This window comes from Vulpes lagopus, chromosome 1 (assembly GCF_018345385.1).
Source record: "Vulpes lagopus strain Blue_001 chromosome 1, ASM1834538v1, whole genome shotgun sequence".
Taxonomy (NCBI): domain Eukaryota; kingdom Metazoa; phylum Chordata; class Mammalia; order Carnivora; family Canidae; genus Vulpes; species Vulpes lagopus.
The window spans coordinates 61,731,745-61,758,368 of record NC_054824.1 but is presented as its reverse complement, the minus strand read 5'-3'; the positions used below and the strand labels follow the sequence as shown (position 1 = coordinate 61,758,368).

Sequence of the window (26,624 nt, the reverse complement as noted above, 5' to 3'; positions counted from 1 at the left end):
ATCTCAGGACCCCAGACTGTGACCAGATCCCAAGGCAGGCTCTTAATGGACTGAACCACCCAGGCTCCACAAGATGGCTTTTTTTTTTTTATATTCAAATTTTAAGACTATTTTACTTATTCGTCTGACTTCTATTTTTTTTTTTAAGATTTTATTCATTTATTCATGAGAGACACAGAGAGAGAGAGAGGCAGAGACCTAGAGAAGCAGGCTCCATGCAGGGAGCCTGATGTGGGACTCGATCCCAGGACTCCAGGATCAGGCCCTGGGCCAAAGACAGACGCTTAACCTCTGAGCCACCCTGGCGTCCCTCATCTGACTTTATACATCACACGATATCCTTATTATTTTCTGTTACAGCACATGTCACATAGATAAAACCATCTGAAAGTAAATGTCCAGAGAGAATAATAGAAAGAAAAATGAAATTTGGGTAACCATGCTCTTTGAAAAAAAGGGGTGAGGAGGACCTTCACATACCTTAGATACATAAAGTGGACATTATGCCATGTAAAACACTGAATGCATACCAAGGAAAATTTGCTTATCTTTTTGATGATAACTTCTAAGTACTAATATATTACTGTATATGCATTTTTCATTTGCACAGCCATGTTAGTTTTACAGTTAAAGTAGACATATAATCAACTAAGAAATTACCAGAAGTCGTGAAGGAGTCTGTTTATAGAGCTTTCCCACAGATCCTCACAGAGGGAATTGTGCATGTGCTGCAGTCAAATTGAGGAAAAGATCTGCAGCTCATGTTAGAAAGCTGTCTAAACAGGGCTTCAGAAACACACATGTTGTGGATATAACACAACATGCACAATATAGAGAGTAGGCTTAAGTGTTCATGTAAATGAATATTTTAGTTCTATAAATATCTGCATATGAATTTAGATAAATTATTTTATAGAACACATTTTCATTACAGGTAAATACTCCCCAGCTAAAACTTTCTGCTATCAGTAGATCAAAAAAAATGTGACATAAAACCTATTGACATTAACTTTGTTTTTTTTCACATGTTACATAATTTCCCAACTCATAATTCTCATTTAAAATATATTCTGTGTTTCATATTGCGTAACTATGAAAACATTACCTTGAGCTTGACTCTCAAGAATGTCTTCAGGTTATAAGATGCCGTGAAAGTCACAAAGCAAAAATTTTCCTTTCAGAGCATGACATGAATTTGTCACTGTGTGTATAAAATACTTATATCCTTTTAAGATTAATTTAAAAGTATATATTCTAAATTTTTCATATACTGCTTTCCAGAATGTTTCTTTTCTAAATGGAATGTCAAAAATGAATCTTTTGAAAAAACATTACTGTATCTACTCTGAAAGAAAAAGGCACTGCACTGGTATTTCATCATCAAATATTTGTTTAGTGCTAATATTGTACAGAGCACTTAGAGGTTACAAGAACACGTAATCAAGTTAGGTGAATAGTAGGTGCACACAGAAAAAAACACAACAGTGTATGCTAAGTGCCAAGTGAGTGGTACAAGTGAGAGCAAAGGAGAGCCTTTTATGTGTGTGACAGCATCCACCCATTCATTCATTCAGCAATTATTGAGCACCTAATTTGTACCAGATGCCATTCTGGGTTCCCAGGTCCTTAGTGAAGAAAAGACCAAGCCCCTGCTCTCATGGGAAGACAGACAATAAACCTAGGTAAACACTATAGTAAGATATAGGAGGGAAAATAAAGCAAAATAAGGAAAATGTAGAGTGCTGGGGGATGGAAAGGTGGTCATGGTAGGTCATGGATCATCTGAGCAGAGACTTGAAGAAAGGGACAAGCCTGAAGACTGAAGATAGCTGAAGGAACCGCATTCCAGGCAGAGAGCAGCCAGTGCAAGGGGCTTGAGACATGAACATGCCTGGTGAGTTCAGGGCATGGCAAGTCAATGAGGGATAGAATCTGAGGGAGGGCAGAGGGCCTGGGGGGGTGGGGGGCAGAGAGAGCAGTTGTGTAGGGCATTGCAGGTATTCACAGTTGAGGGTGGAAAGGACTTTTACAGTGAAGAAAATGAGGATTCATTGGAGAGTTTTGGCTTGTTTTATTATTATTTTTTAAAGAGGAGGCGAGCCAGTGAGGAAGGTTCTTTGATCGAGTGAGAAGTTTGTAAAAGAGAAAAGAAAAGGGGGGGGGGGGGGATGGAAGGCTGGGAAGGGACTTTGGGATCAGTTTGTGAAATGCACTAAATGCAAAGTCAAAGTATATGAATTTTTCCCTTACATACTAAAAAATCATAAAAGTTTTCAAACAAGGCAGTTGATGTGACTTAAAGAAGCATTATAGTTAATAATAGCTTTGGAACCAGACAGATCGGAGCTCCACTCCTTGCTCTTTTCCTTTAAGTAAATTACATAACCTCCCTGAGGGCATGTGCCCAGATTCTCCCTCTGGATTGAGAATTTACCATTCAGAGGAAGTTTGTAAGGATCAAGTGAGATCATGCATATAAAGATTTACATAGTGCTTGACCCTTGTGGGTCTCAGCTATCACTGCTGTTTAAAATTATTGCCATAAAAAAAAAATAAAAATAAAAATAAAATTATTGCCATAAAAAAGTAATATTAAAACTTTAATGAAATGTATGAATGAATGGTTCCTTAGGAAATGAAAAGGACTTTTTGTCTAAAGTGAATTATTCCTGTCAGCCACTATTTCCTTCCAAGACTGGGCATTGCCCCTTGAAATTCCTATTAGTGGGCAGCCCGGGTGGCTCAGCGGTTTAGCGCCGCCTTCAGCCTGGGTTGTGATCCTGGGACCCAGGATCGAGTCCCACATCGGGCTCCCTGTGGGGAGCCTGCTTCTCCCTCTGCCTGTGTCTCTGCCTCTCTCTCTCATGCTCTGTGTCTCTCATGAATAAATAAGTAAATAATATTTTTAAAAAAAGAAATTCCTATTAGTTGTATAGTCGTGTCCTTTTTTTAGAAGAGCAGGGGATGTAATACAGTTTCCCCAAAAACATTTAGAGATCAAATCTAACAGATTCCCATCTTGATATTCCCAGTTTAGTACAAAAAAGCCTCTGATTTAGCCGCAGAAACCTGGTGTCACTTTAAAACCCAGTTGTCAGAAATTAAGTTCCTGCTGAATGCTATTCTGCAGAACACAGCTTTAGAAAATGCTGAGAAAGTAGGGGGGGAAGCATATGGGCTTTGATTTCATTTACAAATAAAAATGTACCTTAAATATAAAAATGTACTAAAGAAAAATAGTGAAAAAAAAATCATGTTCCATGGTATTAGCCCAGGATGCCATAACAAAATACCATAGGCTTATAGGTGGCTTAAACAACTGAAATTTATTTTCTCACAGTTCTAGACACTGGGTAGTCCAAGATCTGGGTCCTGGCCAATTTGGTTGCTGTGCAGGGCCCTCTCCTCATTTGCAGACAGCTGTGTCCTCACATGAGCTCTGGTGTCTCTTCCTCTTATAAAAGTACCAGCCTTTGGGCACCTAGGTGGCTCAGTTAGTTAAGCATCCAGTTCTTGATTTCAGCTCATTTCATGATCGCAGGGTCCTAGAATTGAGCCCCAAGTTGGACTTCGCACTGGGCATGGAATCTGCTTAAGATTCTCTTTCTCCCTCTTACCCCTCCCCCTTGACCTCTTTTTTCTCCCTTTCTTTTAAAAAAACAAAACAAAAACAAAAAAACAGCCTTATCCTATTGGGGCCCTACAACTATGACCTCATTTAACCTCAATTACCTCCTAAAGACTCTATCTCCAAATACAGTTATACTTAGGGTTAGGATTTCAAACATGAGTTTTGGGAGGGACACGGTTCAGTCTGTAGTAGTCACATCTAGGAAGTGGAATCATAAGTGATCTTCATTTTCCTCTTTATACATTTCTGTACTTTCCAAACTTTCTGCGGTTGTAGAGGTTGAGTGAAACTAGATTCTATTTCTGGATTCCATTTATATGAGGTACCTCAAGGAGTTGGATTCAGAAGCAGAAATGACAGAAAATACAGTGGTGGTTGCCAGCAGCTAGAGGGAGAGTGGAATGGAGAATTAGTGTTGAACGTGTACAGAGTTTCAGGTTTTCCAGATGAAGACTTCCAGGTTTTCCAGATGAAGGTGGATGGTGGAGACAGTTGCACAACAATGTGAATATACTTAATACCCCTGAACTGTACAATTAAAAAAATTGTTATGATCGATTTTTTTTTTTAAGATTTATTTATTTATTCATGAGAGAGACACAGAGAGAGGTGCAGAGACACAGGTGGAGAGAGAAACAGGCTCCCCACAGGGAGCATAATGTGGGACTTGATCCTGGATCCCGGGAACACGTCCCAAACCAAAGGCAGACGCTCAAGCACTGAACAACCCAGGCGTCCCAAGATGGTAGATTTTATGTTATGTGTATTTTATATACACACAGATATTCCCAAGGCCCTCCACCAAAAAAAAAAAAAAAAAAAAAAGCCACACCTCAAAACACTTCTAAAAAATACACAGCTTTTGGAGTTAAACAGATGGTTAAGTACTAGTTCTGTGTTAATCTAGTGGTTCTCAGACTTGAATGTGCATCAGAATTACCCAGATGGCCTGTTTAGCCACCCCCTGAATTCCCAACCCAGTAGGTCTGGGATGGCCCTGAGAATTTTTTTTTTTTAAAGATTTTATTTATTTATTCATGAGGGACACAGAGACAGAGAGAGGCAGAGAGAGAAGCAGGCTCCATGGAGGGAGCCCAACGTGGGACTTGATCCCGGGTCTCCAGGATTATGCCCTGGGCCGAAGGCAGCGCTAAACTGCTGAGCCACCAGGGCAGCGCAGCCCTGAGAATTTTAATTTTTAACAGGCCCCCAGGTGGTTGAGAACCACCAGCCAAGAGCAAGTCTTCCTTCCTGGTTTATAAAAATGGAGATGAGTGAGATGTGAGGCTTCTGTGAGACTACGGATCCAGAAGCTCTCAGCATCAGTTTTCCTTTTAACAAATCGTTTGCTTGCTTTTATTTTCAAATAATTTATTTTTGGATTTTTTTTCCCCATGGAATAACTACAGTCATTTTACACAAACAAAAACAAATAATTTATTTTTCCTAAATGTTTTTAGTAAGATCTACATGGGGCTTGAACTCACGACACCTGAGATCAAGAGTCACATGCTCTACCCACTGAACCAATAATAACTTATTTTTAGAAAAAAAGTATTTAAGTATGTGACAGGCATGTAACATTAATTTTGTTTCTTAGATTAGGATTATTTCAGTCCAACTAGTGTTAATCTATTTAATGATCAACTTTTTTCTTATTTCAAATTAATCTGCACGTGTACATATGGCGAGCAGGGTTATATTCTGGTGAAAATAAGGTTATGCAACTCCCCTCCCTCCATCCCCTTCCATAAAAAAACTGACAAAATCTCTGGGAAACTATAAATTAGGGTAAATACTTATTTACACTTCAGCTGTTCTTAAAGATTTCCACTTTGTGGCTATCTGTAAGACCTAACAAGGGGGAAATGACCCCTTAAGCTAATGTTTTACCTAAATTCTATAAACATCTCTAGACTTGGACTGTCCAATATGGTAATCACCGGACATAAATGGCTGTTAGCACTTGAAATGTGACTAGCACCAGTTGTGATATATTCTAAGTGTAAGATCCACACCAGATTTTAAAGACTGTATGAAAAAAAGGATGTAAACTATCTCATTTGTTTTATACTAATTACATGTTGGAATGATTAAATAAATATTAAAATATTAAATACATATATTTATATTAATATTTTTCATTTAGTCCAAAATATTGTTTGGATATTCTGAAATAAATAAAATATATTAAAATTGATTACACTTAAAAAGTTTGACTACTAGAAAATTTTAAAGATTTTATTTATTTATTCATAAAAGATACAGAGAGAGAGAGGCAAAGACACAGGCAGAGGGAGGAGCAGACTCCCCGCAAGGAGCCCCATGTGGGACTTGATCCGGGATCCCAGGATCACACCCTCAGCTGAAGGCAGACGCTCAACCAACTACTAGAAAATTTTAAATCATATATGTGGCTTTCACTGACTCATACTCTGTTGGGACAGCTGAGCTACTCTAGACCTTCTGAGAATTAAGGGGCTTGGGGATGCAGTTAGGGGAGAAAGGAGGGCTCTGTGGCAAAGTCAACAAATGAAACGTTGAGTTTTAAAAAGCAAGAAGTCTGGGACACCTGGATGGCTCAGTGGTTGAGCATCTGCCTTTGGCTTGGGGCGTGATCCTGGAGTCCTGCATTGGGCTCCCTGCATGGGGCCTGCTTCTCCCTCTGCCTATCTTTGCTTCTCTCTCTGTCTCTCATGAATTTAAAAAAATAAATAAAAATTAAAAATCTTAAAAGAAAAAAAAAGCAAGAGGTCTGACATGCATTATGAATTAACCAAGAAATATATATAATATGTAGCATTTCCCAAAGTTTTTTCATTATAGAACCCTGCCATCCTTTTTTGTTCAAAGGACTCCTTTACCTGCAGTTCTACATGGAAAAGACCATAAAATCTTACTCTCTGCCCCAGTGTTCCCAAAGCTTTCTACAGGCCAGTGCCAATATTATTTTTCCCTACTTGTGCATACCTTTTTATAGTGGTAATTTTAAAATAATATGCTTCCCTTTTCTCAGCAAAAATACCATATAACTAGTTTATTTAAAACTGTAGAATTTTAATTGATGGAATAGTGAGATTTTTTGCTGTGGGAGAAAATGTTTTAAGATTCTCCATTGCTATCTTTTGGCATGAGAAACATTTCTAGAAATTGAACCTTCCAAAAATCCTGATATTTCCACCCGCAGAGATGAGAAGCAGCACAAGCTTGGGAATTACAGATTTGAGTTCAAACCTCTGACTTGCTACTTAACAAACTCTGCAATGTTGGGCAAGCATCTTATGTTCTCTGTAAAAATTGGGGTAACTGTGCATACCTGGCAGGATTGTGTTAGAGGATTAGAACCATATGAAGTGCCTGGCAGAGGAAAGGCACTTAGTAAATGTTAGCTATTATTACAGTTTTTATTACCTCATGTGCCTTGGCATATCAATTAATAGTAAAAGGGACTTAATATTACTGTGAATATCCATACTAGTATATGTTTATTTTCATGCATACTGATAATGCCTTCTGTAGTTTGGAAAATTATTTTAGTTGTAGGTCTTGCCTTTGTAATAAGATTACCAGCTACTCAGGATGCCTGGGTGGTTCAGCGGTTGAGCATCTGCCTTCAGCTTGGGGCATGATCCCGGGATCCGGGATTGAGTCCCACATTGGGCTCCCTGCAAGGAGCCTGCTTCTCCCTCTGCCTATGTCTCTGCTTCTCTCTGTGTGTCTCTCATGAATAAATGAATCTTAAAATAAAAAAAAAAAAGATTATCAGCTACTCGAGAGCTGCAACATTATTATGTTTGTTTAGCCCTCCAAAGCTTACCTAATAAATAATCATTTAATCTAGTCCTCATTATCATTAGTATGATAAATTATAATGGTATTGCTTAATATATCATGCTATATTAATGTGCTTTCTTAAAGAAAAATTATATGGATATTACGAGAATCATTAATAGAAGTTGCAAACTATCAGAAGTTTAAGAAAAAGTTAAATAATGACAAACCTTCATAAAGAAATAATTTTACTCAGGCAAAATCTAAAAACTTAAATATTTAGAGAGGGAAATAGGGTGTTCTTTAGGCAAGACTGTGAAGACATGAAACAAGAAAAAATTACTCTAGGGACACCTGAGTGGCTCAGTGGTTGAGCAGCTGCCTTTGGCTTAGGGCATGATCCTGGAATCCCGGGATCGAGTCCCGCATCAGGCTCCCTACATGGAGCCTGCTTCTCCCTCTGCCTATGCTCTGCCTCTGCCTCTGTGTCTCTCATGAATAAATAAATAAAATCTTTAAAAATAAAAGAAAAAATTACTCTAATTTGTCCAAAAGAATGATACTGAATAATAGCAAGAACCGTGGGTCTATCCTATCTTTTTCTATTGAAGTATAATTGACAATGTTGCATTAGTTTCAGGTGTACCATGTAGTGATTCAACAACTCTATTCATTATACTATGTTCACCACACATGTAGCTACCATTCATCACCAGCCAACACTATTAAAATACCATTGACTATATTCCCAATGATGTACCTTTTGCCCCCATGACTTATTCTATAATCTGGAAGCCTGTATCTCCCACTCCCCTTCACCCATTTTGCCCACTCCTGCCCCTTTGGCAACCACCAGTTTGTTCTCTGTATTTATGGGTCTATTGCTGGTTTCTTGTTTATTTGTTTGTTTTTTTAAATTCCACATATGAATAAAATCATATGGTATTTTTCTTTGTCTGATTACTTCACTTAGCATAATACCCTCTAGGTTCATCCATGTTGTCACAAATGGCAAGATCTCAGTAATATTCCATCATTGGTGGATGGGTGCATGCGTGCATACATGGGTGTGTTAATATATCGTCATTCATCTGTCAGTGAGCATTTAGGTTGCTTCCATATCTTGGCTATTGCAGATAATACTGCAATCAACATTGGTGAGTTTTCATTTTCTTTGCATGAATACCAAGTAGTGGAATTACTGAATTGTAGGGTATTTCTATTTTTACTTTTTTGAGGAACCTCTGTATTGTTTTCTGTTGTAGTTGCACCAGTTCATGTTCCCCCAGTTTGTGAGAGTTCCCTGAAACACCTTGCCAACACTTGTTATTTCTTGTCTTTTTTTATACTAAGCATTCTGGCTCATTGTGATACCTCATTGTGATTATGATTTGCATTTCCCTGATAATCAGTGAGGTTGAGCATATTTTCATGTGTCTATTGGCCATCTGGATATCTTCTTTGAAAAAATGGCTATTTGGATGGGTCTGTCCTATTTTAAATGATCCAGAAGTGATATGATAGGGTCAAACTAATAAAAATTTTTATCTCTTTCCTAAGGGAAAGGGTTGTGTTGTAGGCACAGATATCTCATTAGATGGAACTAGAGGCACCTGTGTGGCTCAGTGGTTAAGCATCTGCCTCTGGCTCAGGTCGTGATCCCCGGGTTCGGGGATCAGGTTCCACATTGGGCTCCCTGTGAGGAGCCTGCTTCTCCCTCTGCCTCTGTCTCTGCCTGTGTCTCTCATGAATAAATAAATAAAATATTTTAAAAAATAAATTAGTGAATGAATTAATTTCGTGTTCTATTCTTAGACCACTGGAGGCTGTCTATAAGTTACTTGACTCCCTTATTTGAGAGTTCAGTAAAGAGGAAAGAAAGAAAGAAAGAAAGTGAGTAAAGCAGGAAAAGAAAGTGGTTTATGTATACAATGGAATATTACTCAGCAATTAGAAACGACAAATACCCACCATTTGCTTCAACGTGGATGGAACTGGAGGGTATTATGCTGAGTGAAATAAGTCAATCGGAGAAAGACAAACAGTGTATGTTCTCATTCATTTGGGGAATATGAATAATAGTGAAAGGGAATATAAAGGAAGGGAGAAGAAATGTTGGGAAATATCAGGAAGGGAGACAGAACATAAAGACTCCTAACTCAGGGAAACGAACTAGGGGTGGTGGAAGGGGAGGAGGGCGGGTGTTGGAGGGGAATGGGTGACGGGCACTGAGGTGGACACTTGACGGGATGAGCACTGGGTGTTTTTCTGTATGTTGGTAAATTGAACACCAATAAAAATCAATTAAAAAATAAATAAATAGGGATCCCTGGGTGGCGCAGCGGTTTGGCGCCTGCCTTTGGCCCAGGGCGCGATCCTGGAGAACCGGGATCGAATCCCACGTCGGGTTCCCGGTGCATGGAGCCTGCTTCTCCCTCCGCCTGTGTCTCTGCCTCTCTCTCTCTCTCTGTGACTATCATGAATAAATAAAAAATTGAAAAAAATAAATAAATAAATAAATAAATAAATAAATAAATAAAAGAAAGCAGGAAAGAAAGTGAGTAAAGAAGTGAGTATAGAAAAGTGAGTATAGAAAAAGGTGTTAATTCAAATGTCATTCGATTTCAAGCACTCATATAAAAACTAAAAAAGTAGGTGATTTATTTATGTAACTATTTTCCACTTTAGATGAGTGTAGATGTGAATTTTGACTAAGCTTTCCAGAACATTATTATATATTTGTGAGATAAAATTTGCCTTTTTGTCTCACTCTGTCCAAGTTTGAGGATTTTGATGAGCTTTTCCACTGCAGTCTTGGGCTTTTTAAGTTATAAAACGTGTTTCTGTTGCTTTTCACTAAAGCATACAAAAAATTAGCTTTACTGGACCTTCCTTACTCGGGATTTTTTTTGATAACTGGTGATACTGAAGAGTGTCCTTCCTGTGCTGTTGAATTGACAGCTTGCTGCTACCATCCTGTGGTCTGGCAGTACTTCCAGCATCTTTGCATTGCAAAAATTACATCAGACTGTTTAGAAATGACCAGTCTGTGCTTAGCAAGTATAAAAATAGCTTGTGGATTATATTCAGATGTTTAGAATTCCATTTGTTTGTTACTGGGTTGAGTTTATTCACTTCACATGTTGAACAACTGCCCTGGACCCTCGTAGTATGCAAGGGCTGTATGGACTGACCCCTAAAGAATCTGTGGATAGAATTGTGGGGAGGGTAGACCATGAACTTGAATAAGAAAAAATAAATGCATGTTATTTTCTCTAGACTCCCACTGAAATTTATCATTTCCTAAATCTGTGAATGAAGGCCACAACCATAGCGGTATTAACAGTGCCCGGGAATTTGTTACTAGTAGAAATTTTTTTCTATCCCCTCACATTTGCAGATAATCTGGAAAGATTACTATCTTCTAAATGACGATATTTACTAGACTCACCACTAAATCTTCAATATTAATGCATTGTCAAAGAATCACATATATAGGGCAGCCCCGGTGGCTCAGCGGTTTAGCACTGCCTTCGGCCCAGGGTGTGATCCTGAAGACCCGAGATTGAGTCCCGCGTCGGGCTCCCTGCATGGAGCCTGTTTGTGTCTCTGCCTTTCTCTGTGTGTGTCTCTCATGAATAAATAAATAAATCTTAAAAAAAAATCACATATACAACTATATCACAATTTAAAAATATTTTTATAAATGTATTTTTAATTTTTTAATAAATGCATTTTTAAAAATCCTACATATATTATGCACTTTGAAATACTACTCTGCAAAAGGATCCATAGGCTTCATCAGACAGCCAGAAGGCACACAAAGGGTCAAGAACCCTCCTCCTTCCTTTGGGAGATTTCTTCCCACAGCCACATCTGGTACCTGTCAGTAGTTGTGGGGTAAACTGCCTCAACTTTTTTCAGATCCTTGCTTGCTGGAGTTAATTTTAAGTGATAAGCCATGGATCCTTCATCTCACTTCATTGAGCATCTGTCCTAAAGCTGCCAGCTTGGAGAATGCTTTCCCAGAAATAAAGGTTTTTTGATCATAGATCTACAACTAGTTATGGTCTCTTTTTTTTGTAAGAATATCCATAGATGCTTTATTTTTTATTGTTACTGATATTAAATTCTTTTTCATAATAAAGTTTTCCATTTTAAGTATAGTTAAGCACATTTTAAGTACAGTTCTGTGGCATTAAGTACATTGGCAATGGTATGCAACCATCATCATCACCATTGTTCTCTAGAACTTTCTCATCTTCTCCAACTGAAACTCTGTTCCTTCTGGTCTTTTGATGGAAATAAGTATAAATATAAATTCTCTTCACATGACATTTATTAGGGCTTATAAAAGATTTTACACTAGATGGAAGTTTGCTTCTCTTAAATGGAATATAGAAGGATGCCTGGGTGGCTCAGCGGTTGGTCTGCCTTCCGCTCAGGGCATGATCCCAGGTATGGGGATCGAGTCCCATATCAGGCTCCCTGTGAGGAGCCTGCTTCACCCTCTCTCTGTGTCTCTGCCTCTCTCTGTGTCTCTCATGAATAAATAAAACCTTTTAAAACTTTTTTTAAAAATGAGATTATTTCAACTTCTTTAAAATTTTTGTAGAAGCGGAAATCTTGTTTGGAGTAATATGCTACATATATATTTATTCAGATTCTTTCTTTTTTATTTTCTTGAGTAAAGGGATAGAAGTTTATTAAGTAAAGATACAGGGAAAGCTCTCAGAAGTGAGAGGGGTCCCAACAGGGTTGCCCCATATTCTTTCTTACATCATTTTTAAAAAATATTTCTTCAGGGGACCCAATGTGGCTCACTGGTTTAGCACCTGCCTTTGGCCCAGGGTGTGATCTTGGGGTCCAAGGATCGAGTCCCACATTGGGCTCCCTGCATGGAGCCTGCCTCTCCCTGTGCCTGTGTCTCTGCCTCTCTGTCTCTCATAAATAAATAAATAAATAAATAAATAAATAAATAAATAAATCTCTTCAATTTCGGGTTTTTTATTATTTTTTAAAATTAGGTTCCATATCCAACATGGGGCTTAAACTCAGGATCCTGAGGTCAAGAGTTGCATGCTCTGCTGACTGAGCCAGCCAAACACCCCCTTAAATATTTTTAAGCTTAAAAAAATGCTTCTCTCATTTTTCTTCTCCTTAAATAATTACTTTTGTGCACATCTTCCTTGTGAGTCCACTTTTACAAAAGGAGACCTGGACATCTCTTGCTTGGTAACATCATTGACTTCGTAAAATGGAATTTTGTTTGTTAATATTGTTAGTTGTTTTTATAAGGCTTGTTTTTCTTGGAACATACCATAAAACCAAAATATTTTGAATGTTACTCATTGAGAGAGGGCAATCAGAGTCAAGAGTTTGCATAATAACTTTAACCAGATTGCTAATAAATATTTTTTGCTATAACAACTGCCATTTCAAAGTATCTTTTTTTTAAAGATTTTATTTATTTATTCATGACACACACAGATAGAGAGAGAAGCAGAGACACAGGCAGAGGGAGAAGTGGCCTCCATGCAGGAAGCCCGATGCAGGACTCGATCCCAGATCCCCAGGATCACACCCTGGGCTGAAGGCGGCGCTAAACCGCTGGGCCACCAGGGCTGCCCTCAAAGTATCTTTTAAGAGCAGTTCCTTACGTGGGACAATAATACATACAAACTACACTGACAGAAAGCAGTAGTGTCCTATTATATTTGAGGAAATACAAAGTTTCGTTAGTTTTTGTTTTAATAGCTTAATTATTACCATGCTGTATTTTAGTGAATTCTTGACTGTGGGATGGGAAGGCAAAAGGCAGTCTCTTTTACTATTTGTTGTGACTAGTACTGCATAATAATACCCATTGTGTTCAAAAGTAGAAAAAGTCACATTGGTAGGGTTTCTTCTTTTACTTCATTTAAAATATTCTCTGGAAGAAATCCCCTTTCCCTGAGTAAGAACGCAAATGACTTAGATACATCTCCATTTCATTTAATAAAAAGTACCGTATTTTTCCGAATAAAACTGAAGTCAAGAAAAAATGTCAGTGCAGTTGCTAGTTATTATTCAGGTATTTTGTTTTTATGGAGAGGATGTAAGTATGACTAGCTTTTGGCACTTCTAGTTTTTAATTCCTATTCCTACAATTTTTGCTAATGTGTTTTTGGTTGATATATGTTCATCTTTATGGGTGATTAGTTTTAACATTGGCATTGCTTCCTCTCCCTAAGTCAGCTTGTTGGAGCTGAGTCCCTAAATGACTGTTTTTAGGGGAAGAAATGTAATAGATGTGGCAATTGATGATTAAAACAGAAATTCACCTTTTCTGCGGGGGGGGGGGGGTAAAATACAAGGATTCTTTAACTGAAACAGTAGTGTAACTGAAGAGAACTAACTCATCTTTTTAATACATATTATTCTTTTTTGTTTTTTGTTTTTTGTTTTAATACATATTATTCTACATACTAAAGTACTGTGATTTATCATAAAGATAGTTTCAATTTCATTTTACTTAATATTTAGTAGCAATCAGGATAGCAGCAGTTCTTTGTATCATTCATCAATCATTTTCTGTATATTATTTTCCATAGTTCTTAAAACATTTAGTCTTTCTTAAAACACAGCAAATTATAAAAACATTTGGCAGGTTGTCTTTTTTTTTTCCCTATGTTATAGAGTTGCTTTTCTTTCCTGTAAAGTCCAGTGTTGGTGTCCTCAAAAAACCATACATGTGCCAGAGATTCTCAACTTAAACTTTTACTTCTGAGTCTTTTAATGAATGCAACTATTGTTAATATAAATTACTGTGCTAAAGATTTCGGGACTCCAAGGAATTATTTTGTATTTATGTTTAATACATAAATCCCTGTTTGAGGGAGGTTTATTTAATACTAAACAGATTATTATAGAAGAATACACAATCTTTTGCCCTATGAATCTTAAAAAATGACACTTCCTTATCCCAGGGATGAAGTCATCTGATCTGGAGCAGAGACAGGAAGTCAGTTGACCACTCATGGCTTTTTCTACACAACAGGAATGCCTGGCTAGATAAATAAGGGCCCAGCATAAGCTAGCAGATCCTGGGCAATGGACATACAACCCTGCATCCCAGATCCTGTGCTTTATGATATGAAAAAGTGCTCAGGTGTAACCTAGCTGCATATTTTTAGCTGCCCCAGCTTTCATGAACTTGTGAGTGAGCAAGGGGATCAGAAAAACAAAGTTTTGTCATACAGCTGTCAGATACTAGGAACACATCAGACGTGCTCTGGGGATACAAATGAGTGAACAATTAATTTTGCTTGGGAATTAAAAAAAATGGTAGTATAATTTTACTCAAAGCATTAAAAAATAAGCAAGCATCATCAGTTGACCACTTGTAGGTGGGTGGGAAGGTCTTTTTGTCTTCTCAAAAAGCTAAGTGCAAAGCAAAAGAATTTAAAAAGTGATGTGATAAGTTTAGGGGACATCAAATGGTCAAGATGGTAGAGAGCAAAGGGGTGGGTTGAGGTTCAAGATGAAGCTAGAGGGATCCCTGGGTGGCGCAGCGGTTTCGCGCCTGCCTTTGGCCCAGGGCGTGATCCTGGAGACCCGGGATCGAATCCCACGTCGGGCTCCCGGTGCATGGGGCCTGCTTCTCCCTCTGCCTGTCTCTGCCTCTCTCTCTCTCTCTCTCTCTGTGTGACTATCATAAATAAAAAAAAAAATTAAAAAAAAAAAATGAAGCTAGAACCTACTGTAATGAGCCAGTACTTCCAGTTCAGTGATGTCAAAAAACCATGAGCAAAAAAAAAAGTTGCTCAGCTTTGGGACGATGACTGACTTATATTTACATTCAAATACATTGCTCTTCAACAGTATCCTCAAAGCACTCTAGACTCTTTTTACATAAATTTGGGCTGTGCTTTAGTTGAGAACAAAAGATAGGCATAATGAAGTTAATCATAGAGAGCGATGTCTGATCAGTGTCAAAAGACATGGTTGTTGCTATCAGAATTCTAGCTAGAGACTTCTGAAGACCTAACAAGGTTGTTAGAGAAGGATTCGCAGAGGTAGATTCAAGCTAAATTTTGAATAATGAATGGAATTTGAATAGATATGGAAGAGGAAGAAGAGCATTTCAGGTAAGATTGTCTCCTGGGGGCTGGAGTGTGGCATTTGGCTAGAATAGAGTATAGGGCAATAGTGGGAAATGCCTTTAGCCACATTATGCATTTTAGGCTTAAAAAGAATTATCTTCCACTTGGGACGCCTGAGTGGCTCAGCGGTTAAATGTCTGTCTGTGGCTCTGGGCGGGATCCCGGGATCCAGGATCAAGTTCCGCATCAGGCTCCCTGTGTGGAGCCTGCTTCTCCCTCTGCCTGTGTTTCTGCCCCTCTCTCTGTGTGTCTCTCATGAATAAATAAAATCTTTAAAAAATAATAATTATTATTATTTTCCACTTTAGATTGTTCTTGCATAGGAATAACCTGGTCTCCAAAATAAGCACACTTTCTTGGAAAACTAAAGTAGGTTTCAGGGAGAAGGGAATAAGCACACTTTTCCTGGTGTGCCCGCTCCTGCTGGAGGTTTGCCATCTTGTGGCCAATGTACTGGAAAGGGTGATAGATTCATTTAGAAAAATGTTCACTGACAACAATGAGATATCACCTCATCCCTGTTAGAATGGCTATTATCAAAAAGACAGCTCCTGGCTGGCTCAGTCAGTGGAGCGTGCTACTCTTGATCTCGGGGTTGTGGTTTTGAGCCTCACGTTGAGTGTGGAAATAACTTAAAATAAAATCTTTAAAAAAAAGAAAAAAGACAAGAGATGTTGGTATGGATGTAGACAAAAGGACCCTACTTCACTGTTGGTGGAAATGTAAATCGATGCAACCAATATGGAAAACAGTACAGAAGATGCTCAAAAAATTAAAAATGGAGCCACTATATAATCTAGCAATCCCACTTCTAGTTGTATATCTGAAGGAAATGAAATCACTCTCCCAAAGAAATATCTGCATCCCCCTGATCATTGCAGCGTTACTGGCAATAGCCAAAATATGAAACAACCTAAGTGTCTGTCAATGGGTAAATGGATAAAGAAATTGTTTTATACACACATATACATACACATATATGCAATTGAATATTATTCAACCATAAGAAAGAAAGAAACCCTGACATTTGTGACAACATGGATGAACACTGAGGGCATGGGCATAAGCATAAGCCAAGTGAAATAAGTCAGACAAAGATCAACAAATACTATATGATCTCACTTATAGGCAGAATCTAAAAGAGTCAAATTTGCTGAAACATAATTGACTATTGGTTGCCAGAGCCTGGGGGCTGGGAAATGGGAGATGTTGGTCAAAGGGTACAGACTTTCAGTTAAAAGATGAATAAATTCTGGAGACCTAACGAACGTATAAAGTGGTAACTGTAGTGTATTGTACACTTCAAATTTGTTAAAACAGTAGATTTTGAATATTCTCACAACACAAGAAAATTGGTAATTGGAACACCTGGGTGACTCAGTGGTTAAGCGCGGCTTCCTTCAGCTCAGGGTGTGATCCTGGAGTATGGAGGTCGAGTCCCACATCAGGCTCCCTGCACGGAGCCTGCTTCTCCCTCTGCCTGTGTCTCTGCCTCTCTCTGTGTCTCTCATGAATAAATAAAATATTTAATTTAAAAAAATTGGTAACTATGTGAAGTGATGGACATATTAACTAACCTTATTATGGTAGTCATTTCATAATATACACAGATATCAAATCATCACATTGTATACCTTAAACTGAAACTTTCTCCAGAGTCTGGAGAATAAGGAGCCTCAAACTGTGTCTCTGAGCTGACCAGACTACCTGACTGTAGCTGGGGACAAGTTCCCCAATTTTTTGAGATTTTCCTGAATATGTTATGACTCAAAGGAAAAAATGAGCAGCCTGGCGGCAGGGGAATCAAGGAGAAAACCCCATTAGTAACCCCAGATTCCTGGTGGATCTCTGAAGGGGGTTGGGGGGATTGGATTCCATGTTTGATTTGTTGGTTGGGTTTTGCTTTGTTTGGCTTGGTTTTTTGATGTACTGTATTTCCTTTTAGGCTTGCTTTTTTTCTTTGTATTTAAAAATTTTTTAATTCCAGTGTAGTTAACAAATGGTGTTCTATTAGTTTTAGCGTGCCAGGATTCCATGTTTTTAGTAACCAACTTTATGTTATTTTTAACATATCCTAGACATCATAGTAGTTCATTCTTTTTCTTTTTTTTTTTCTTTTTGTCGATGGGACGGCCTTGTTTCCGGCCGCGCCCTATTTCGCGGGGATGACGGGCTCTGCGCACCAGCCCCCCCCCCCCCCCCCCCCCCCCCGCACCAGACGCAGGGCGGGGCATGCCACGCCCAAAGTTTATTCATACCTAATTCTGTGTGGATCTCTAAAAGATATGTGGAGTGTGTTTTTTTTCTTTTTTAAATATAACCCCAGTTTCATTATTACATCTAAAAGCTCTTAATAGGGGATCCCTGGGTGGCGCAGTGGTTTGGCGCTTGCCTTTGGCCCAGGGCGCGATCCTGGAGACCTGGGATCGAATCCCACATCAGGCTCCCGGTGCATGGAGCCTGCTTCTCCCTCTGCCTGTGTCTCTGCCTCTCTCTCTCTCTCTGTGACTATCATAAATAAATAAAAATTAAAAAAATAATAAAAGCTCTTAATAGAATATATGTATATTCTAAAATATATTTATAAGTCCCATCAGGAATTATGAAATTTCAATGTTGATTGGCTCTAGGAAATTTTAAATTTCTTTGCCGGGATTAATCTAGAATTATGTGAGTTTTTAATTATTCAGGGTCTTTGGGAACACAATCTTTTTTTTTTTAATAAATTTATTTTTTATTAGTGTTCAATTTACCAACATACAGAATAACACCCAGTGCTCATCCAGTCAAGTGCCCCCCTCAGTGCCCGTCACCCATTCACCCCCACCCCCCGGGAACACAATCTTTGCATAAAACACAGCAGTGCTATATTTAAAACCTGGATATTTATTCAGTATTTTTTTTAAGATTTTGTTTTTATTTGAAAGAGTGTCAGAGAGCACAAGCACAAAGGAGGGGAGAAGCAGACTCCCCACCCCACTAAGCATGGAGCCTGACAGGGCTCAATCCCAGAGCTGAAGGCAGAAATTTAACTGACTAAGCCACCTAGGTGCCCCTATTCAGTATTTCTTATACTTCTTTATGTGATATTTGCTGGGGATATGCAAATGAATATGACAAGATCGCTATTTTTGAGGGTAGCCCTAAAATATTGTTTATACTGTTAATTTCTAGATGATAGTCTATTAGTAACATTTAACTTTGAAGTCAGTCTAGTCTGTTAGTCCACTATAATTGAGCCATAAATTCATACTCCTAGCTCTTTCCCCCTACAAGCTATGCAGTGTGAGTTAAAAGCATCCTCCATTGCTGTAGGGCTTCATTACTTTCAGAGTTTGGTATCTCTTGAACCACCTCAGCTCTGAATCTAAATTCAGCAAAGACTTTTGGGACTAAACCCACAGTCTCTTTTGTTTTTGTTTTTGTTTTTTTCCACAGTCTCTTTTGAAGCCCTCCTTTGTTTAGACCTAGGACTGCCCCCCACTCCCCACCTGGCATAACATTGGCAGCTAAGATTAAAGGAAGATGAAGAAGAGAGGTCTGGAAAGATTTTACCCAGGACTACTTTTGCATCAGTCAGTATGTGCACAGGTCTTCTGTAGATTCAGAGTGGATCTTAAGATTTTGAGAGGCCCTCAGCAAACATATTTAGCACAATTCTTATGAGCTCTTTGTATATTTCAGTGTATATATTTCTGGATAACTATAGAATCTGTTAATGCTTCTCAAACTTGAGAACTCAGACCACCCAGATTATTTTCTCAGATCCCAGTTTGAGAAACACTGATTTGTATGGTTAATGATTCTGTCGTCAGTAAACTTAAAGTTATTGTCACTGTGTTGGAATTTATCTTAAGTTTGATATGTTTATCAAACAATATTTATCACTATACCACTGCTTGCTAAAGTAATCATGAATGCATTAATATCTACTGATCCTTGGGATTTCGTTTTCAGATTGACCACCAGTGATGATCATTCTTCCATAACACACAGCAAACCATTGCATTCTGGGAGTTGGATAAGACAAATGGTTTTTGAACTTTTTTTTCTAGTTGAATAAGAATGGAGTCACTCAGATGAAGGGGAGAAGTGGGAGTATCAGAATATCTCCACCACCACCATTTAGGCCTTCATGAAAGCTCCTGGACACCTTGGAAAATCCTGGATCGCCAGGAAACAGTTTAAAAACCGTAGCTGTGGCTGTTAACTTCATTTAGGGATGGAAAAATGGGCCTTGAGAGATTTTTTTTCTTTTAGTTTTTCCTCTAATAATATTTCTTAGTCTTTTCCATCTTCTCTTTATTGCTGCTAGAAGGATATAGCCAGTGACAAAATGCAGGGCGTTCTTTGTTGAATAATAACTGAAAAACTCAGAACCCATCATGTTAAGTTTGACCACTTCTTCTTATTGCAGATGGTTATAATTGTGAAAATACCATCATGTTTTTGCTAGCAAAATGTTATATTATTTCAAAAAAAAAAAAAAAAAAAAAGTCCAGAGGCTTCACCTGAAGAAGCTTGAAAACCCCTGCCAAAAACTCTTAGTATTTCTCACATTACATCATAATAAACTATCGAATGTCTCTCTCCCAGAAGAAAATGAGTACCTTACAGTTAGGAACCATGCCAGAAGGTTTCACACTGTCTTGCAATTATAAAATTTAACAGCCCATAACAATGACAATAGAGTAACAGGAGTAAGGTGAGAATACTTTCTTAGTTGACACACAGTTACTTGCCTTGGGTAAGTGGCTGTTTTACAGCATAGCCTTTTGATCATGACACTCACTGGTAAATAATTAGCAAAAACACACTAATTCACTCTTCAGCATTGCTTTTGCAGTCCTACAAAAAAAATTGTGTGTTTACATTTATTACTATATTTTATGTCATGCTCATTTGATATTCCCAGCGTTAACAGAGTACCTGGCATGTAGTAGGAGCTAAATATTTATTAAATTAATGAATATTGTTTTCACCCACTGACCAACTTTATTAAGGATAGGAATTAAAGAAGCCCCTTTCCTCCTTCCCTAAGCTATTCTTCAGGGTAGAAAATAAAAGGAGGTATGGGATAAAACTGTATGATTTACTGTCCTCTTTTTCCCCCCTTTCAGTATACTCTGACCCTATAATTTGTGCTAATTAACTCATATAAACTGTTGTTACCTCCCAAAGCATTTTTTTTTTTCAAAACTTTAAAAGTGACTGTAGGGCCAAGATGGCGGAACAGGGACTGGATTTACCTTCCTGCATTAAAAAAAAGTTAAAAATAGGATAAAATATATTAAACAGTGGCTTTGAGACCTGGGAAATCAGGTGGCATAGCCAGGGACTCCTTAGGAATGGTGAACGGATGAGATGAGCCCTATTGATGATTGCCCCAGCTTACTGTCTAGAGAGCATAGCCAGGCCACAGCATAGGGAATGGGATACCAGATGGAGTCTGATCATCTTCCAAGGTTGGTGGGTGAAAGGGCTAAAATATATGGCAGGGGAGGAGAGGAGAGCACTGCCCAGAGAAAAAACTCCCAAGTCCTCAGCTGGTGACCAGTCAGTACAAGGGGGTGGGGGAGAGACCCAAATCCTGGGAGGGAACTGCCCATAAGGATTAGAGGGAACAACACTCGGAACGCAATTCTTATGAGCCCTCTGTATATTTCAGTGTGTATATTTCTGGATAACTTTAGAATCTGTTAATGTTTCTCAAACTTGAGAACTCAGACCACCCCAGATTATTTTCTCAGACCCCAGTTTGAGAAACACTGATTTGTATGGTCAATGATTCTGTCGTCAGTAAACTTGTTATTATCACCGTGTTGAAGTTCATCTTAAAGAAGTTTGACAAATTTATCAAACAATATTTATCCAGGGCAGAAAATAGTTTGTGTTCTACCTGTGAGAGTACAAAAATCCTTGTAATTCATGAGACATCAAGTGAATAATATTGTTGCCTCAAGATAGGGCGAAATTAGCCCCAAAGAGAGATAAAGCTTAAAAGCAAGCCTCAAGAGGATCAAGTGATTTATAAGAAACTTAATTGAGGGGTGCCTGAGTGGTTCAGTAGGTTAAGCGTCTGACTCATGGTTTCAGCTCAGGTCATGATCTCAGGGTCGTGAGATTGAGCCCTGAGTCAGGCTCAGGGCTGGGCATGGAGCCTGCTTGGGATTCTCTCTTGCTCCTTCCACCCCTCCCCCATGCCCTCTCTCTCTAAAATAAATTAATAAGTCTTTTGAAAAAATAAGTAGGGACACCTGGGTGGCTCAGCAGTTGGGCACCTGCCTTCGGCTCAGGGCGTGATCCCAGGATGGCTGGATCGAGTCCCGCATCGGGCTCTCTATCTGTGTCTCTGCCTCTCTGTGTCTCTCATGAATAAATAAATAAAATCTTTTTTAAAAGAAAGAAAAAAATAAGTAACTTACTGTGTCCCAGACAAAATTCAGAAATATCTATAGGGTTACAAAGTATCCAGTACTCGATAATGTAAAATTAACAATATCTGGCATCCAATAAAAATTTATCAGGTATGCAGGGGATCCCTGGGTGGCGCAGCGGTTTGGCGCCTGCCTTTGGCCCAGGGCGCGATCCTGGAGACTCAGGATCGAATCCCATGTCAGGCTCCCTGCATGGAGCCTGCTCTTGCTCTGCCTGTGTCTCTGCCTCTCTCTCTCTCTCTCTCTCTCTCTCTCTGTGACTATCATGAATAAATAAATAAAATCTTAAAAAAAAAATTTATCAGGTATGCAAAGCAGTAGGAAAATACTACCAGTAATGAAGAGAAAAAAAGATCAATCAATAGAAACAGACCCAGAAATGATACAAATGATGGAGTTTATGGAGAAAGACATTAAAAATTTATCACTCTTTTAAGTTCAAGAAGATAGAGGAAAGATTGAACATACTGTAATGTGCTTTTTTCCTTTGACAATGTATCCTTCCAAGGCAGTTTGTGTAAAGTTTCTCCATGGTTTTTAATGGCTATGTGCTATTACACTATGTGGGTGGAAACCATAACTGACTTAACAAGTCTCTCATGAATGACATCTAGGGTGTTTTTTTTATTTATTTATTTTTTTTTATTTTTTATTTTTTTTTTTAAATTTTATTTATTCATGATAGGCACACAGTGAGAGAGAGAAGCAGAGACACAGGCAGAGGGAGAAGCAGGCTCCATGCACCGGGAGCCCGACGTGGGATTCGATCCCGGGTCTCCAGGATCGCGCCCTGGGCCAAAGGCAGGCGCCAAACCGCTGCGCCACCCAGGGATCCCTAGGGTGTTTTTTTTAATATTTTAAATCAAATTATAATTTATATGCCATAAAATTCACCCCTTCTAGTGTACAATTCAGTGATTTAGTTCCAGAACATTTTCATCATTCCAAAAAGAAACCCCATAATCATGACATCTAGGTGGTGGTTGTTGTTGTTTAAGATTTTATTTATTTATTTATTTATTTATTTATTTATTTTTAAAGATTTTATTTATTTATTCATGAGAGACACAGGGATAGAGAGAGAGAGGCAGAGGCAGAGAGAGAAGCAGGCTCCATGCAGGGAGCCCCGATGTGGGACTTGATCCTGGGACTCCGGGATCATGCCCTGAGCCAAGGGCAGACGCTCAACTACTGAGCCACCCAGGTGTCCCAAAGATTTTATTTATTTATTCATGAGAGACACACAGAGAGAAGCAGTCTCCCTACAGGGAGCCTTATGTGTGACTTGATCCCAGGACTCCAGGATCATGATCCAAGCCAAAGGCAGATGCTCAACCACTGAGCCACCCAGGTGCCCCAACATCTAGGATTTTTGCAGTCTTTTGCTAGAAGCAATAATCCTACGCTGGATTTTTTTTTTTTTTTAAGATTTATTTGAGTGGGAGAGAGCACAAGCAGGGGGAGCAGCAGGGAGAAGGAGAGGGAGAAGTAGGGAGCCCAATAGGGGGCTTGATCCCAGGACCCTGAAATCATTGCCTGAGCCGAAGGCAGACAGAGGCGTCACCGACTGAGCCACCCAGGCGCCCCTATCACGCAGAATTTTAAAATTTTATGTCATCAAATTTGTATTTTGTACTTCTATATCTTGTGACAGACTTTCCCCACTCCAAGATTATAAAAAAAAAAAAAAAAAAAAAATGTCTCTGGGCACCTGGCTGGCTCAGTCGGAGAAGTGTGTGACTCTTGATCTCAGGGTTGTGAGTTTGAGCCCCATGTAGAGTAGATTACTCAAACTTAAAAAAAAAAAAATCCCATGTATTTATGCTAGTACTTTAAGGTTCTCATCTCTCTGCCCCCCTTATAATTGTTTGATCCATCTAGAATTTACTTTTGTGTAAAATGTAAGGTATGGATCCACCATCTTTTCTCCATACAGCTAACTTCTTTCCCCCACTGATTTTTTTAAGATTTTATTTATTTATTCATGAGAGACACAGAGACAGAGAGAGAAGCAGGTTCCTCGCAGGGAGCCCAATGTGGGACTCGATCCCAGACCAGGATCACACCCTGTGCCAAAGGCAGATGCTCAACCGCTGAGCCACCCAGGCATCCCCCCTGCCCCCATTGATTTAATATGTCACTTGTATACTATGTCCTCTTGATTAAAAGCTATTATTCAAAGTGCTGACTCCTATAAGGACAATTTTAATAGTAGCTTTATTTTTTTTTTTAAGAGTGGTAATCAGGGGGCACTGATTACCATTACTGACTGGCTCAGTCAGTTAAGCATCCGACTCTTGATCTCAGCTCAGGTCTTGATCTCAGGGTCCCGAGTTCTAGCCCCCATGTTGGGCTCCATGCTATCCACTTAAAAAAAAAAAAAAAAAAAAGAATGGTAACCAGGTGTCTGGGATAGTGATTTCTGCCCTCTTGGGATACCTAACAGGATTCTGTAAGAACTACAGTCTCTTTCCCTCTGTGACAAATCCTATTGTCATGAACTGCTGTTACTGAGGGGAGTATGTCTCTTTTAAGTGTATTGAGTCAAGGAGTTTTTAACTATTGATCTAGTCCCCCCCTAAGAGTGGGGACTTCTCTTTTACACATTATAAATTTCACTTGTGGCCAGCAGCCCACTTAGTGATTCCAGGGTTGTTAACTTACAGGAGAAAAGGGTCTCAGCAAGGAAAAAGTGAGCCTTTCCAAAGAAAATTAAACTCTTCACTTTTGAAATCATTCATTTCTGATCCTCACCTTGTCTTCCCACTTCTGAATTGTCAATTTCTATACCTCTCCTTTGGTAAATTGAATTGGTAGACCATGTGTCCTCCTAGGGAAAAGAACTACTGGACTAGGCATAGGATGACTGTTTTGGCAGTATGTAGAGCTAGAGACCTAGAGATAGGAGTTATCTCTTTGAATTTGAAACCGTTCAAAGTCAGAAGAGTATGGCCCTTTAAAAAGTGGAATTCTCAGGGTACCCCTGACTATAAAGGCTCACAGAGTTCTACCCAAGGGGGCTAGAAGCAGAGGCCTGTCTGTCTGGTAGGACAGATACCCCGGGGAGCGTACTATCAAGTGTTTGAGCAGTCCGTTCGGTTCGGGAAGGGTACACAATGGCTTTTAATTTCATCCAGGATGATAAAATTGTTCTCTTTCACTACTCAAGGACTAGCTGGTCCCTTCAAATTCTGGCAAATGTTCTCTGTGTTTGAAAGTCCCAGTTGGGGCAGCCCGGGTAGCTCAGCAGTTTAAGCACCACTTTCAGCCCAGGGCCTGATCCTGGAGACCCAGGATTGAGTCCCACATCGGGCTCCCTGCGTGGGGCCTGCTTCTCCCTCTGTGTCTCTGCCCCCCTCCCTCCTCTCTCTCTCTCTCTTTTTCAGTCTGTGTCTCTCATGAATAAATAAAATCTTAAAAAAAAAAGAAAAAGAAAAAGAAAAGAAAGTCCCAGTGGCAGTGACACATTCTTAGGCTGACTGATGCTGACTTCCTTTCTCCGTTTGTTAACCCTTGGGCATCTCCTCTGCTAGAAGAGTCCGTACAGGTGTAAAGTTGTGTGGGAAGCTGGCATAGTTGTAAAAAGTGGTTTCAGTAGAGGCTATTCTTCCCTTACATTTTTCTTAGTTTGTTCCAGAAACTGTTAGACACTATAAAAAATAAATTTACAAAGGATATAGTGGAATCCGCTTAAAAAGTCACGTCGAGGTAAAGAAATAATACCCACTTTATAGACTTAATGATGTTTGAAATTGCTGGATTTATTCCATGTGATTGTGATGTCTGGGAGACAAGCTCATGGCACAATAATGAGCTATGGCTGATGCAATTCTGCCCTATAAAACATCAGGATCGAAGGGAAGCCCTTCCCACAGATTTCTATATATTTAGTTAATGATAGTTTCCCCGCTTTTCCATCCTCAGAAGAAGGATGGTCATGCTAGCCTGTATGTCTGAGTCCTCAAAGCAGATTTCACCTGGCCTGCTGCCCCTTGCGCAGTTTAGCCTGGAGGTTACCCCAGGGTGTCAGCTTCCCCTCTCCTTCCTCTCAGCTCACCGTCATCTTGCCTCTCCACCAAAGTTCCCCTCAAATGGCTTCTGATCACCCCAGGCCATCCGACAACTGAACGAATTCACCCCCACAACGGGAAGGTCTCACATCAGGGGGATACTTACCCCTTCCAGACCTTTCCTGGGGGAAGCAAGTTTCCTTCCATGGGGCAGGAGCCAGTTTTATACTTGTTTGGCCTTGTGACTGATAGGATGGGGAGTTTGGGGGAACTGGAGAGGAGATGACAGTTTTAACCAAGAAAAAACATTGAGTAGAAATTATCCCTTCTGCCTTCTTCGGGCGTGTCCCTCTTCTGGGCATCTCTTCAGGATTTCATTCCTCCGTCCAACTGCCGTTCACAACTGCCCTTTCCAACTGCTCCAGAACTCTTGGCCCCGGCATTCCGTGATGTAAATTATTCCACGCATGGCTCGAAATGGGTGCGAAGCAGTGTTGCCAGGTGTCGGATCACTAGTGTAAGTTTACCGGATCTCGGGGGAGGGAGGAGAAAGGGGGAGAACTGCTGTTGGAACTTGTCCAGTTGTTATTGTTTCAGCCAGAGCACAGTAATTGCGCTGGCTAGGCTTGAT

The 26,624-nt window shown here is 39.4% G+C and overlaps 1 protein-coding gene across 4 annotated transcripts in view; it reads left to right on the top strand.

The window, feature by feature from the left end:
* Positions 1-26,624, top strand: part of BICRAL (BRD4 interacting chromatin remodeling complex associated protein like) — a 104,183-nt gene that overhangs the window by 36,268 nt on the left and 41,291 nt on the right. The window contains exon 2 of one of the 4 annotated variants that reach the window (XM_041744818.1): positions 26,364-26,510. The exons of the other annotated variants lie outside the window; for them this stretch is intronic. The gene's annotated coding sequence lies outside the window, so the exon portion shown is untranslated. The remainder of the gene's footprint in view (positions 1-26,363; positions 26,511-26,624) is intronic. 4 annotated transcript variants of the gene reach the window in all.